Here is a 15,844-nt window from a genome sequence, read left to right as displayed (position 1 = left end):
ACTGCCCACATGGCTGGGTCTAACCCCTCCAGAGGCTCCAGGGCCTCCGTGCTGAGTGGTCCCCATGTGGCCCCTTGGCCAGTGCAGACAGGGCCTGGGCTCTGGACAAGTGTGGCTTTGTGTGGCGGTGAGGGGGACCAGAGCCCCAACACTGGGCTTCCCGTGGCCTCCTCCCAGAACCTCCTGATGGAAAGCCTCTGGGCTGGCCCGGAGCTGCCCGTCTGCTGTCTGGGCTGGCGGAAATGAGGCAGGCGCTCAGGTGTTAGAACCAGCCCGCGCCCATCCGAGACAGGCCAGCCGTCAATCCAGACCCACTCCTCCTGGGCACTCCTCCTCCAGGGCACTCCTCCTGGGTTCAGCGATCCAAAGCCCAGACACTCTGCGACGGTTCCAGGAGCATCAGTTGGCCTCTTTCCCGGGGCCTGAGAGAACCAGGAAGTGGCAGGTGAAAAGTGCAGGGAAGTGTTGAGGTGCTCTGCACTGGTAGGATGCCCGTGGGGCGGACACAGAAACAGAGTCTGCCTGCTTCTCACTGATGGCGAGGGACGTAGACCCATCTTACAGAGGAGAACACTGAGGCTGAGCTGGAGAAGGACAGCCAGGACTGGAAAACAGGCCTCAGGACCCCAGGGCCAGTGCTCTATTCCGAGGTCCCTCGTCCCCAGGAGTCCAGGGACCTGGTGCCAGGACCCCAATCTCATCACCCAGGGAGGTTACAGGGACGTGTGAGGTGGGCCCACTCTAGGGTATCCTTGCGAGGTTGGCCATCTGACCACTTCTCGGTTGACTGGAGGATTATTTGGGAGGCAGGGTACTTGCCCCAACAGGCGCGTCAGGAGAGCGTGAAATCACCCCTTCCTCCCCAGGCTGGGAGCCTCACGGGAATCATTAATGTAAAAGCAATCACAACGTGAAACCAATTCTACACTTTTCTCTTCTGTCGTCACCAGCATTGACTGGGCACCGGCTGTCTGCCAGCGACTGTATTCTCACCGTCTGATGGAACCCTTGCCATCACGACCCTAGGCTGGAGGTGTCTTCCCCATCTCATGGGGGCAAAACCTGGAGCTGTGAGCCTGACCACACCTGAGTGGCAAGAGGGTGTCTGTTTCCAACACAGTCAAGTGATGGGGCAGAGACAGCCCTGGTGGGGTGTGGGGCAGGGCGGCAGGGATCCAGGCCTACCAAGGCTCCCACCGGCTCTGTGACTTTGGGCATCTTGACCCCATCGCCAGGCCTCAGCTTCCCCGTCTGTAAAGTGGGTCTGAAGAGAGACGCAGGCAGTGGCCCCCAACCAGGGCATGGTGCTGGGAAGCCTGTTGGCCAAGCAGCCTTTGTCCGGTGCAAACGCGACCTCTACCTGACACGACAGAACGTGCTGGACTCGGCTCAAGGACTCCTGTCTTCGCCCACATCGGGGGAGCTGCCGGATGCTGAGGGGAAGCCTGGGTGCCTTGGACACCCATGTGCTGCCCTCGGCCCACCCTCCCTTTGCTTGCTGCCTCCCACCCTCCCCCCGCCACCCCGCTGGCAGGGCTCTCCCATGACGGGAGGGCTGAGGGCTCAGGGAGGGGCCCGGCCCCTTCGGCACTCTGCACTGAAAAGGAAGTGGATTTTAAGGATGGTCAAAAGGCGTTTTTTTTAACTGCTAATTGGGTGAGTCTCGCTGCGCTCCCCCCGACACGCTTGCACGCACACCCACACCCGTTCACATATCTTTGATTTTCCAACAAATAAACAAAGCATAATCTCTGTTACTGCACAGAATGTCCTGTTTAGGTTGACAGGAGCCAAAAGGGATGACCCCAAACTGTCCCACCACGAAATGCGTTTCCAGGAACAGTTCGATGGCATGGGCACGTCCCCACCCCGCCCCGGCAGAAAGCCCCCAGTAGCGCGGGCTCCAGTCTCAGAGAACAGTGCTCCCCTCTCGCCGTAGCTTCACAGTGACGGCGCCCGGCCAGGGGCTGCCCCCTCCCCAAGGGCCCCCCCACCCAGCGCACGCCAGCGTGACCACCGTCAAGGAAAGAGCAACTTGAACGGATCCAGGAAAGTGTTAACGTTCAAACTCCAAAGACAAATTACAGACAGAGCCAAAGGGCAGAAAAGACAAACTTGGAGAAGCACTTGCTGTACATACGGCTGGAGAAGATTTTCTATTATTATTATTAGTCTAGAAAAGGGTCCTACAAGCACGTAACGAAGATGGTTATCTGATCGGGTAAAAAACGGGCAAAGGGGGCTTCCCTGGTGGCGCAGCGGTCGGGAGTCCGCCTGCCGATGCAGGGGACGCAGGTTCGGGCCCCGGTCCGGGGGGATCCCACGTGCCGCGCAGCGGCTGGGCCCGTGAGCCATGGCCGCTGAGTCTGCGCGTCCGGAGGCTGTGCTCCGCAGTGGGAGAGGCCACAACAGTGAGAGGTCCGCGTACCGCACACACAAAAAAACAACAACAACAAAAAAAAACGGGCAAAGGACAGGAACACCAATTCACTTATAGTCAAAAAGCACTTCAAAGTGTTTCACTCCACAAAATTCAAAAGTTAAAAGAAAGAAGACATCTCTTTACCCCTCATGAATTGGCAGTGATTGTTCTGTTAATACCTAAAATTAATGAGATGGAGGGAAAAGGTACTCAGTTTCCCCGTTTATTGTCCTGGAAGGAAACAGGGCAATTTTCACACACACACACGAAAGGCACAAAGACTTACACCAAAATGCTGTGGTCTCTGGGTGGTAGAACTGATTCTCTCTTTTTCACTTTTCTATTCTTTCTGTTTCATTTTCTGTATACTGAATATCTGAGGGGTTTTTTCCACAACTAAATGCTAAAACCTCCCTCTTTTCCAAAGCTCTCCTCAGAGCCCAGAAATGGGCCACAGAAAGGCACCCGGCCTGGAACCGACCGCGTGATCTTCAGCAGGTCACAGGGCCTCAGAGCTCACCTGGGAAGGGGGGGACACCTGACTCCCCCCACCCCAGGGTCTCTGAGGGTGGAACTGGAGGGAGCTGTGGCCACGTCAGCAGCAGTGGCCTTTGAAACCACCAGGTGACTGGCCGCCTTCGCAGCGCGGGAGCTGATAGAGTCCGTCTTCAGGACCCGGCACTGGAATCTCGCGCATCACCCCCGGCACGTGAGCCGGACCTGGCGGGCAGGCGGCCACTCTGTCCGCTGCTCCCACATCGCAGCTGGAAAGGCAGGGGGACCCTGCTGGAGCCCCACCCCTCCTACGGCATCCCCACCGGCCCCCCACGCCGCCCGGGCTGGTCGTGAGACTCCTGTGACCCCCGGGCAGCGTGCGTCCGGGAGAGACACCTCGGCGTACAGGTGCTTCTGAGGTCAAAGCCAAGTCCCCCTGCCTGCCGGGAGCCCGCCCCTCACTTGCTCAGTCCAGAGCCAGCGTGGAGACCAGCTTTCTCCCTCCTCCGTTTTCTCCCGTCAGTGAATGAGGGGCCGCCGTCAGAGACAGGACGGTGCGGGGAACTGGTCTGGGGGCGGCAGGCAACGGGGTGGCCAGGACTCCTGGTTGGACGTGTCGCAGACACCCCGGCGCAGGAGCTGAAGGGAGAGGGGTGTGGGGTCGTCGGCCCATGGAAGGGACTAGAAGCCATGGCCTGGACGACGCCTCTAAGGAGTGCAGACAGCCGAGGGGGGAGACTGGGACCCACCAGCACCTGAGGCCAAGCACGGGCGCAGCCCACAGGGGTCCCGGCAGGGAGGGCTCCGCAGCCACGTGGAAGAAGGAAGGGTAAAGACGGTCCAGTTAGAGAGGATGGGGCTCTGCACAGGTGACCCTTGGAGGAGGGGGAGCCACGCTTGAGGGGGGGGTTTCCTGGGCAAAAGGGGGCGGGGCTGCAAGGGGAACACGTCTCTTAAGGGGCCTCTGGGTAAGGGGAGCGGAGGAATGGGGTGACAACAAGGGGGGTTGTGGGGACGGGGTTCTGGGAGTGACGGCAGCCGCGGCAGCAGAAGGACAGCCTGGGAAGGAGGCGGCATGACGGGGGCGGCAATCAAAGAGGGGATGTCACAGGGGTGACCAGGGCTGAGCCCAGGGGAGGGTGGCGGTGTGGCAGCAGGGAAGGCAGGCACGTGGGTGTGTCTGAGCTTCACCCTTAGACGTTGAAGCTGAGCGGGGGAACGTGAGGTGAGGTGTAAGGAATGATGAGCGCCCAGGGCTTGATGGATTCAGGGCCACACGGCAGACATCGGGAGCCCAGTATGGGGGCCAGGACTTTCAGAGCTTGGGGTTGGGATCAGAGGGGGCTGAGCCCAAAGACGGCAGCAAAGGAGGCCCTGAGGCCCTCCCGAGCTCCACCCCGGCAGCCTCATCTGTTTTCAGTCACGGAGCTCGTCCCCCTCAGGGCCTTTGCACGCGCCAGCTCAAGATTCCATTTCTCCAGGTCACCCCGTGGCTAGCTCTGTCCTCGCCTTCCGACGGAAGCTGGATCCGGAGAAGCCTTCCCTGACCTCCCAGCCGAACTCAGCCCCGTCCACCTCCTGTCCTCTGAACCTTCCTCATTTTCCCTGTGTTTTGGTCAGTCTCCTTCTGGAAGGTGACGCCCACCAGAGCCAGACGTCCACTCACCTCTCCTGTGAGACCTTCCCGAGAGCCCCCAGCTGAGGGCTTGCTCACGTCCCCGAGCCCCGAGACGTGCCCTCGCTCCCACAGAAATGCCTGCCGCACTCAGGGTCACACCTACTGTGCACTCCTCGGGGCCCCTGGCGGCAGACGGGGTCACCCCCTTTTACAAAGGAGGAGACGTGGGGGAGGAGGCCCCGGCCACGCTCAGTCCGCACTTTACTTCCTGATGTGGTCAGCACAGGGCCGTGTGTTCCGGTCCCCCAGGCCCGCCCTGGACCCCGGCCCGGAAGGGAAGAGGAGCCCTGGGCCCAGAATTCCAAGGTCACGGGCCAAGTGTGGAGGATGCTGGCTCCCAGTTGAGCAGAGGCAATGCAGGGGTTACTCCAGGCTAAATAAACAAAAGAATCGGGCGGGGAGGGATGAGTGGACACAGCACGTCAGCTAGCCCGCCAGCCGGTCCGTGAGCCAGGGGTGTGGGGAGCCTGGGGCAGTACCGTGGGGCTCACTGCTGGCCGAGGCGGGCTGCGGGCTGGGGGAGCTGCCAGCCTGTTTGGTGAGGAAAAGGCCCACGGCCACACCTTCAGGGCCGAGGGGCCCTGGGCAGAGCTGCAGCCTGGCCCCCGCCCTCAGGCCTGAAGGTGGAAACCCAGCCTCAGCTAGGGCCAGTGCACCGTTCTTCCTCCCAGCTGCCTACACAGCTTCGCCAGCCTACAGGTTTCATTCTGGGCCTAATGGATAGCACGAAATGAACCCAGGTTCTGGCGGGCTCTGAGCCCCTGGAATCGTGAACATAGCAGCATTTTTATGGAGTGGGAACAGGCTTCTCTCAGAGTCTAAAAGGCCTAGGACTCCATCCCCCTACCCCCAGCAGGAATCTTCCCATTTCAAAGATGCAGGAGCAACTTCCCCAAGGTCTCGAAGGGACTGGTGAGAGAGCAGGGCCAAAACCCAGGTCCTGATGCCCGAGGAGGGGCTGCTTCGCTGGAGGGGACTGAGCCGTCTGCGGGTAAAGGAGGAGGTCCAGGCTGGGCACAGAAACAGCAGCAGCTCGCCCCGCTCAGCCCCGTCTGGTCTTCACGATGCGCCCATTTCCAGATGTGGAGACTGAGGCTTGGAGAGTGTAGTGGGGTGAAGGCTGGCCCCACAGAGATACGTCCCCTGGACCCCGTGAACATGAGCCAGGGACGCCTGGGCCCCCAGCAGCTGGAAGAGGCAGGAAGGACCCTCCCCTGGAGCCCCTGGAGGGAGCGCGGCCCTGCCACACCTGGATTTCAGACCTCAGGCCTCCAGCGCTGGGAGAGCACGTGTTTCTGTGGTTTTCATCCCCCCAGTCTGGGGTGCTTTGTTACAGCAGCTGCAGGAGCCTCAGGCGGACAGCTTCATTTGCCCCTGCCCACGCCACCGAGGACGCAGCGGGGATGCAGCCCGGTGGGCGGGACCCCGGAGTCCGAGCCGGAGACGACCCTGCTGCACCCTCGCAGAGAGCCCCAGAGAGCAGCACTGGGCCTTCCTGCCTTCGCTTTAGGCCCTGGCCACACCCTGACATCTGGCCTGGCTATTGGGAGGTACACAGTAACCACCTACCTCCCTGTCTTTGCAGCGAGCTCAGGGGTCCAACGCGGCTCTTGTTCCCTGTGTGGGCAGCGGGCCGAGTGTGGAGCCTGCAGGGAGCTGGGGACGTGATCGGGCCAAGCCTCAGAGGGGCCAGAAACAGCAGAGGCCGCCGGGGCAACAGCAGGGTCGTCAGGTCAGGGCGGGATGCTTCAATGGGCTGCACCGGGCCAGCAGAGTCTAGGCCTCCCCCCGACCTCTACCCCCAGGCCCTGCCCTCTGTGGGACCTCCTCAGTCGCGCCTGCCTCTGGGGCTGAGCCCGCGCTGTCCACAGAAAGTCCGGGTTAGGGCACGTGACCCAAAAGATGACACCCACCCCCACTCTGCCGTGATCCCATCCTGTGCTTGCCTCCTTCATCCGTAAATGGGAGACCACCGCCTACCTCGTGGTCCTGGGGAGGCCCGAGCTGGCACGGAGCCGGGCCCGGGAGTGGACACTGCTGTCGCCCCCACCATCGCGGTACAGGGAGACGCCGGGAGTAGGGTGGAGGCTGCAGCAGTGACTCCCCACCTCCCTCACCAGGGCAGCCTTATGCCTTATGCTCAGTCACCCCCAGGGCACCCCCTCCAAGGCCGGCACAGCGATGGTCCAGGCCTGGGCCCCTGCCATCCAGACTGCGTATCCAGAACCGCATCCCCAAATTTCCGACATACTCTTCTCAGCCCTCTCCAAAGTAGCATCTCCCACATCTGGGGCCAGTGGGGCTGGCTGGGAGGAGCAGGCTGCCGGGAGAGGGCCCTGCGCTGACCATCTCCCCGAGGGGACGCATGGGCAGAGCGCCCGCCAGCCTCCCTAAGTGCGGCACCCTGGGGCCCTGGACAAGATGGACGGGCAGGGCAGCAGCTGTTTGACGCTGAGAGGAGCATTGAGGCAGAGCCCACCGCTCCCAGGGCAGACCAGCCCCGCGTCCCACCCGGACGACCGCAGTGACTCACTGGGCCACCTCCTCCATGCTGCCCACTTTTGCCCTGGGGAATCCCATCCTGTTGCCTGGCCCCTCCCCCTGCTGCCTCTGCAGCCTCCCAGACTCCTCCGCAGGTGTTCCTGTGCGTCTCTCCTTCCTTTTGGCCCTGGAGGGCGCTGCTCCTTCCTGCCCCAGGGCCTTTACACTGGCGGTGTCTTCACCCCAAAGCCCTCTCCTTCTTTCCTGGGTAAACCCTGACTCCGACTCCAGGTCTCGTCCTTCCCTGCCTACCCCCCAGACTAGTTCCCTCAGCCCCTGGAACCCTCAGGAACCTAATCCAGGAGCCATGTGTTCACTGCCGGCTCCCTGCCAGGCCTGAAGCTCCAAGAAGGTAGGGTCGTGTGCCTTTGGGGGATGTCTTCTTGCTGGGACTGACCTTCCACAAGCAATGGTCCCCCGAATGAAGAGCGTCTACAACAACTGCTGGGCGAGGTCTTCCCCTGTGTCTCGCCTGAAAGGTGGGCACCGTTTCCATCTCCATTCACCGTGGAGAAGAGGGGTGCAGAGAGGGGAAGGTCTCGCCCCAGGGCCCTGAGGCTCCTACAGAGGGGCGCCGGGCGTTCCAGGGGCAACCGGTTGGGTGGTCCTATCCTCACCGGCCTGCCCCCGCCCCGCCCCGCCCGGGGAAGGACCAGGCAGGCAGGAGAGACCGGCCCACCCCCACGCTTCCCGGAGCTCACAGCCATCCTCCTTCCCTACAGGGCAGCACTCTTCCCAGTGCGTGTCCGTGGAGCCCTAGATCCACGACGGGGTGCTATTGGCGCTGCTCCGTGGGGACGGGGCTTTGGGAAGTGCTGGGTGCGCAACGGGGAGCAGAATTCTTTCCCACAGGACTTCTCGGAGCCTTTAGGCGCTGTGCACACCGGCCCTGGGGGAGAACTCTAGCAGACATCCCACAGTGTTTGGCCAGGGGGTGGGACCAGATCCCCATGTGGCAGAAGTCTCGGTCCCCTGGTAGACAGCAGGGGCTAGCCCGGGCTTTGCGGTTACCCGCAGCTGCCTTCAAATCCCTCTCTGTTCTCTTCTGGCTGGGGGTCCTCTCTGAACCTCAGCTTTCTCCTCTGTCACCTGGAGAAAGCAATGCCCAGGTCCCAGGGGTGGAACTCCTCCGGGTGGCACCTGGCTGCAGCCTGCACTCAGAGGGTGGGGCGACTTTGGTCGGCCTGAGGGGGAGAGGGGCAGGCAGCCGGCGCCTGCCACTTCCTCCTGGGTCAGCCTTGCTCTGTCTGGCAGCCTTTCTTAAGCTGAATTCTTTCCAGTCTCACTCTTAAGGGTGAGTTTTGGTGCCCCAAGCAAAGGGTGTGTAAATGATTCATCATTTTGAGTCCTCCAGCATCCCTGCCAAACTTGACCCCCTAGGGCCAAGAACTAGGAGGACTGTGTTCCATCCCAGGCCTCCAGGGCTCCGTGACCCCCACGCGCTGTCCAGGGGGCAGAACGGGGCCTGCTGGGGGGCAGAGCGATGAGAATCACGGATGATTATCCACACCAGGCTATTTGGGTCCTTTTGACAGTGCCGGGAGCGCTTGCTTCTCCCTCCAGCAAGAGTTTTTCCAGATTCCAACCAGAGGGACCAGAACCCAGGCCCCAGGGGCGACGTCCCTGCAGCCTTTTGGGAAGAGCCCAGATGCCCGGCCAGGGGCCATAGTGGGATGGCTGCCAGCGCCACTCCTCCCAGCTGCGGGGCCCGGAGTGAGCATCTCACCCAGGGGGCGGGGGCAGCAGAGCTGTGCGTGGACCAATGAGGAAACCGAGACAGAGCACCCGGGGCAGCTGGGCCCAGACGAGGGGCAGGATGTGTGCCCGCACAGACTCTTGTCGGCCAAGTTGTTCCGCCAATGGCTCGTTTAAACGTTTGTCTCTGCTTCCTGAAACCCAAGGGCCCGGGCCCAGGCCCAGGAGGACGGCACACGGAGGCAGAGGACACGAGACACACAAATGCCATTTACTGCCCCCATCACGTCTTCCCTGTCTCCCCAGCGAGGGGAAGGACTCCTGGCACGTGGACACAGTCCCCTCTTCTGTCCCACAGATGACCGAATGAGAAGAGAAATAAACCAGGACCCTCTGCCAGGCTGCCTCTGGGGCCTGTAAGTGGGGCCGGGCAGCGGGGCAGCCTGAGAAAGTTCTGGAGCAGCTGTGAGCCAGCTCCTGGAGGGCAGGTGACCTGTGTCTGGGTCCTGCCTGGCCCCCCAGGCCTGAGGCTCCCTCCCTCGGGGCCTCAGGACGCTTGCAGGGAGCTGGTCCTGGGACATTTATATCCTGGAGGAAGGGCAGTCCCCGTGCTTGGTCCCCGAGGAGCTTCCTGTCCATCGGGGCCGTGGGGGCCAGGGCAGAACCGGAGCGCCCGGGAGGCCGGCCGGTCACACAAGAAAGGCCTCCGGCCAAACACCAGCCTTGGGAACGCTCGGTCCTCTCCTCCTTCCACACATCCGGGGTCAGCGGTCACTTTATTAATAGCAGCCCCCGAGGAGAGGCCTCACCCCCTGGACCGTCATCGCCCGCCCTGTGGGCTTGGCCGAGCGACCTGGGGGCATCCCTCGGAGGGACGGTTGGGGGACATCGCCACCCTGCCTGCCCGGAGGCTCCAGACACTGCAGAGGGAAAAAGCAGGTTTCAAAGATCACAGTTTCTCCCTCCCGCCATCAACTGCAACACAAAGCATCAATCTCATAACAGCTCTAACTCTGTACCTCGGCACAGCGACATACCTCATCCTCAGGAACACTCAGGACGAGAGGGGCAGAGTCTCAGCACTGCAGAGAAAATCCTGCCTTAAACCATCTGGGCCCATTAACACACAGAGAAAAATCTGGAAAGTTAGTCCCTTTATCTGGACCTTCCCTCCCTCCTCTACACAGCAGACCTCTAGATGAGTCCTCTACCGCCAGGAAAAACCGTGAGGCTTTGAAATTGGAAAAGAAAAGATTACCGCTGGTCCTGCCTAGGGTACCCCTCAAGTCATTGCAAGCCTATTTTACAACACAGGAATTTATAGGAAACAGGAAACCAGTAAAAAGTGTGCCGATCGGGATGGGTGGTTGGTAAGATGCAGGGTTATTTTGCTCCTGTGTGGTTTTAAATGCACGTGCCATGAGTAGGTATACCATGTATAATGAGAAAAAAAATGGACTTTTGAAAGAATTAACTCCAGGAAAAGTGTCCAGGCTACACACGGATAGAGATTTTGTGTGTCGGGCGCATGTCAGGAACCGTACAAATCTGACGTCTCCCCGCACGGCCACCAGCCCACAGCACCTCCCGGTACCTCCCAGTACCTCTGGTGCCTCTGGGGGCCCAAGAGCCTGGGCTCCAGACCCCACTGCCTGCCGTACCTGGGGGTACCACCTTTAGGCATCCTGGAAATGCCCTGAGCCTCGGTTTCCCTACCTGGAAAATAGGACAGTAACAGCCACCCTCTATTGAACCCTCCCTGTGAGCCAGGCCCTGAGCTCCAGTCCTGTAGGGGAGGAAACTGAGGCTCGGCCGTGAGGTGACCTGCCCAGGGCCACAGAGAGCCAGACTCTGAACTCCAGGGGCTGAGCTGAGGTTTAGAGAAGGTGAGATGTAGGCCCTTCCCCCAGGAAGGATGCTCCAGCTCCATCACGGCGGCATAGACCCTGAGAGGTGCAACCCCGCCCCCTGGTGGAGGAGAAAGCCCGAGCTCCCCACCCACCCAGCGCTGCTCCCACAGGAGCGACCTCCTGGGGTGGATGCCCAGCCTTGGGGTGTCCCTTCCTACGGAGAGCAAAGAACAGGCAAGGGGCAGAAACCCACCACCCAGGGGGCAACCCACCGGCCACTCCAAGGCCAGCAAGACAGGAGCCAGTGGACAGGGGCACCCCCAGGCTGGGGCCTCCCCGATTCCAAAGGCCCCAAGTCTAGGTGGTGGCCGCTAGCAATGGCCTTGAAGCTGATGCTCTGAGCCCCAGCAGTCACTCCGAAAGGCTCGTGACGGTCCCAGAAGTTTGCTGGGTCACCTAGGTCTCCCGTTCCAAAAGGCGACGAGTCCTCAGGGCCTGTCGCCGTTCCTGGGGATGTCACTGCTCTCCCCCCACCAGCCGAGGACCTCCCAGGAAGCTGGAGAGGGCTTAGGGGCCGCCTGGTCAGCAGGCAGAGGTCTGTGAGCTGGGGGTGAGCAGGGCAGGGGCCAGGCCCCCCCATAGCCGCCCACCCTCACCCCACGCAGCCCATGGATGCTGACAGTAAGCTGTGTCAAGACAAATCCTTGAATCAAGAGTCAGCTCTCATCCCACCAAACCCCCAGTTCTACAGGATGGTGCTGGGAGTGGCAAGAGCGTTTCCATCTCGGCTCTGCCCTTCCTTGCAGGTGCCAAGAAGCCCGAGTTGTGAAAGCCGGCAGAGCTGGGCCATCCCACAGGTGGGTTTCTGGGAAAGGGAACTGGCCACATTCGGGGGCCCAAACTGGCCTCAGACTTCCTCCAGCTGCCTGAGTCCTGACCCTGACATCTCTCCAGATCAGGTGCAGACCTCACCAGAGAGCTGGAAAACTCAAGCTCTCTGAAGTCACCTGTACCTGGAAATAAGAGTATTATAATCAGAGCAGAAGCAGGATTATTTGGCTCTGAACAACCCGGATCACTGCCTGAACTCGTCGACTCAGTGCCCACTGTGGAGTGCTTCCCCAGGGCTAGAAGTGGACTGAGGGACTGGAATGGGGCCGGATGTGCAGAGCCAACCATCCAAGCTCTGTGCTGGCAAATCCGGTGGCCACCACCAGGGGGTGCCCTGGTGTGGACCCTGGCTGGTCTGGATGGACCCAAGAACCGCTGAGGCCCTTCAGCCTCCTCCCCTCTGTCTTTGACCTTCCTCCTCCCCCTCCTCCTCTGCTTTCTTCCCTCCCCTGGGCCCTCTCTTCTCCCTCCTGCACAGACCTGCATGCCACCAGCCCATGAGCCAAGATGGATGACTAAATGACCACGCCCCCTCCAGCCCTCATTTTCACAAGCTCCATGGCCCCCCAGCAGGCTTTCCTTTAAAAAGGGGGTGGGGGAGGCTTCCCTGGTGGCACAGTGGTTGGGAATCTGCCTGCCAATGCAGGAGACTTGGGTTCGAGCCCTGGTCCAGGAAGATCCCACATGCCGCGGAGCAGCTAAGCCCGTGCGCCACAACTACTGAGCCTGCGCTCTAGAGCCTGCGAACCACAACTACTGAGCCCGCATGCCACAACTACTGAAGCCCGCGTGCCTAGAGCCCATGCTCCGCAACAAGAGAAGCCACCGCAATGAGAAGCCCCTGCACTGCAATGAAGAGCAGCCCCCGCTCGCTGCAACTAGAGAAAGCCCGCGCGCAGCAATGAAGACCCAACACAGCCAAAATTAATAAATAAAATAATTTTTTTTAAAGGGGGGTGGGGGTAGAGAAGGACTCTGCAACTTGGTTCAACACAGAATTCCCCAAACAAGCTCCTCTCCTTTTTTCCATAGGACACCTTCCCTTTTTTTCTTTTGGGTATGAGGGCTTCTCACTGCTGTGGCCTCATCCGGTTGCGGAACACAGGCTCCGCACGCGCAGGCTCCGCACGCGCAGGCTCAGCGGCCACGGCTCACGGGCCCAGCCGCTCCGCGACATGTGGAATCCTCACCCTGCATTGAGTAGGCGGACTCTCAACCACTGCGCCACCAGGGAAGCCCTTCCTTTGTTTGCACGGTGGTCCCTAGAGCACACTTTGGGAGGGGCTGCTTCCCAGGCAGATGACAAGAGCGCCCCCTCCCCTGTTTCTGGGGTTGCCAAATTTAGCAAATGAAAATCCAGGACAATTTCAGAGCAATAATGAATACGTTTTAGTATAAGCACCGCCCCATAAAATATTTGAGGCATACTCATACTTTCAGTGCTGTTTACCTGAGATTCCAATCTAACCAGGCGTCGGTATTTAATCTAGTATCTTCACCAGGACACTTGCAGGGAAAAGGCTCACACAGGCCTGGGGCTTCGCCAGGGCTGGAGGGGACCCCACACTTCCACCATCTGGGTCTGGGTCCTCCCCCCAACCACCCGGGAAACAACGGGCAGGGGGGTGCTCAGCAAGCCCCTCCTCCCCCTCAGCTTCTGCAAAACAGGCAGGTCAGGTGGGTGATCTCGCCTTCTCTTATTTCTGGGACTTCCTGGGTGTAGCCCCTGATCCCACGCGGGGGCCTTTAGGAACCACCCCTGGGGATGGTCTAGTGAGTTCCGTTCCCGGTGAACTCGGGTCCGATGATGACCGGGAGGCACCAGCAGGCGCCCGGAAAAGCAGCCTCAGTAAATGCAGCCCAGGAACCCACGTCTGCGCCAGTCCCGGGAGGGAGCTGCTCCTCGTGGGTCCTTCCCGACTGGTCCTCTCAACACTGCGAAGACCCTCTGGCCACCTTCCCTCACAGGCAGCCTCCACCTTATTCTGCAAGTTCTTCCCCAGTCTGTGTCATCATCTTGAAGTCGCCTGGAAGAAGTGGAGTCACCCACTCTCCACCCGGAGCAAAGACAGGCCGTCAAGGGTGGGGCGGGAGGTGGGGGCCCAAAGGGCTTTCGTGAATGCATATTCCCAGGCCTGCCGCTAGACACCCACCCCTGCCCCCAGGTTCAGACTCTGCCCAGGAATCTACATTTTAACACTAGGCGGTTTGGAGTCAGCCTAAAGCTTGAGAGGCCTAGTCTGGGGTTCCTGAGGAGCCAGCTGCCCCTTTGTTCCAAGCCAACGGGGACCAGGAGCTTACAGACTCAAGGGAAGGGCAAGGCTCCATGCGGCCTGTCAATGGGCAAGAGGTGACATCACTGGGGCCCCGGGCCACTCTGGATGGACCCTCCCATGTGCCCAGACCAGAGGGTCCCAGGAGGCCCAAGGCAGAGGTGCTGTGCGCAGAAGTCCCAGCAGTGGAGCGGGACAGTTTGGCACAAGCAGACTCCCCGACCCTCACCCCGCAGCCCGGCTCTAACCCCTCTGCTGCCCCACTGGGGGTGTGACGTCCACGTCACCCAACCACTCTGGCTTGTGTCCTCAGCTATCACGTGTGGGTGCTCATGGCACCAACCTCGTGGGGGAGGGGCGTGAAACGGGAGGACGTCAGCGCAGGGCCACTGGGGCCTTGGCACACAGTGGGTGTTGAGCACGGCCTGCAGCGGCTTGTCCTTAGTGAAGAGTCGCAGCCCCGCAGGTCTGAGACTAAGGAAGCCCGGCCGCTAGGACGGTGTGGGCAGCTGGACAGAGCAGTGACTGAGACAGGACTGATGCCCCTCGCAGCTGCCCACTGTACCGACCAGCTCCGGGGTGACACCCAGGCCCCGCGCTGCACCTGCGAGCGCCGACACAGGGCAGGACAGGGCCTTGCCCAGAGCACACGCACACCCGCTCCCAGCTGACCCAGTCCCTGGTGGCTGCCTGCCTGTCCCTTGGTCACGCCCTCGGCTCTTCTCTCCCTTCTCTCCCACGATGCTCTGCAAACTGGGCAGAGCTCTCCCGTGCGCGCTTGGTTAGCTCTCTACCTGTAACTAACCGGCTGATCGGAAACTTCTCAAAGGAGAACTGGATGGGGGACACTGCTAGCCTCCTGCAGGCCGTGTCCACCCCAGCCGGCTCACCGTCCCTTGGCTGGACCTACCGCCCACCCCTTCTGTCCACTGCCCTTCTGTGCTGTCTGTGCGCGCATACACGGTGTGGACGGGCGCGCTCGTGGACGCCTGGGCGTGCACGGACGCTGTGGACACGCAGGCGTGTCTGCACACATATGCACATATGCTTCTGCACACATGCACACACCTGTCTCAGCCAGCGCGGTTCATCGGAGGGTCGCCCCCGGCCGCACGGAGCCCAGCGCACATGCGCGTCCGGCCGGGGAACCACGCGCCCGCAGCCGTGGGGAGGCACGGCGTCACCGCCTCGGCCCGGGGCCGCATGGCCCCACCGTCTACACTGCGGGGACGGCCAGCACCCGAAGCATCGGATTTAAATCTTAAAACTCTAGGGAAAGGACGGACGGGAAGAGCAAAAGCCGGCTCCGCGCAGACTCCGTCCCGCCCCGGGGTTCGAACCGCCGGCTCAAAAATGGCGCGGAGCGGGCTCAGAGCATGCGCGGAAGACGAGTGGCGTAGGCTGGGAGCATGCGCAGACCGCGCCCCGGCTCCCGCCGCACCCACAGTTCCAAGCGCAGGGCCGCGTCCGGATGTCCGTGGAGCGGCTCTTCCTTCCTCGTCCTCTGATTCGCTACCAACCACTTCCATTTCCGCAGAAAGTTCCGAGCCATTTCCGCGAGGCGTGTCGCTGTAGGAAGTGCGCGCCAACCCTGTTTTGTTTCCGGGGGAATCTATTTTCCTGAGGGACGCTTGGACTGCCGGGTGTTCCTCTCAGCCTCTGATTGGCTTGTTTTATGAATATATTAGAACACGAAAAAGAAGTTTTTCCACCGCGCTAAAATAATATAGCGACTTAAAAAGGACTTATTCTCGGCTCTCTGCTGGATGCGATCGATTTCACCAGCGTGTCTGAGGCGCGAACCCGAAGTCGCCGTAAGCAGAAGGCAGTGCGCAGACGGGTTCTTAAATATGGAGGGCGCGGAAAAGAAGGCGTGTTGTATGAAAGGAGAGAAGGTTAGCACTCCCCTTGACAAGGATGGAAGAGACCTTCGGGTCTAACAACACGCATACGGTTAAGGCATTGCCACTTACTTCGTGGCATCTAACCACTGTTTTTT

At 61.0% G+C, this 15,844-nt stretch overlaps 1 non-coding gene across 1 annotated transcript; it reads left to right on the top strand.

Moving 5' to 3' along the window:
* Positions 1-15,718: 15,718 nt before the first annotated feature.
* LOC116756194 lies at positions 15,719-15,844 on the top strand. The gene has a single exon (XR_004350565.1). It is a non-coding gene; the product is annotated as a U6atac minor spliceosomal RNA (small nuclear RNA).

Source organism: Phocoena sinus, chromosome 6 (assembly GCF_008692025.1).
Source record: "Phocoena sinus isolate mPhoSin1 chromosome 6, mPhoSin1.pri, whole genome shotgun sequence".
Classification (NCBI taxonomy): Eukaryota; Metazoa; Chordata; class Mammalia; order Artiodactyla; family Phocoenidae; genus Phocoena; species Phocoena sinus.
The sequence above is the reverse complement of the archived record's forward strand: the minus strand, read 5'-3'. Positions and strand labels throughout refer to the sequence as shown.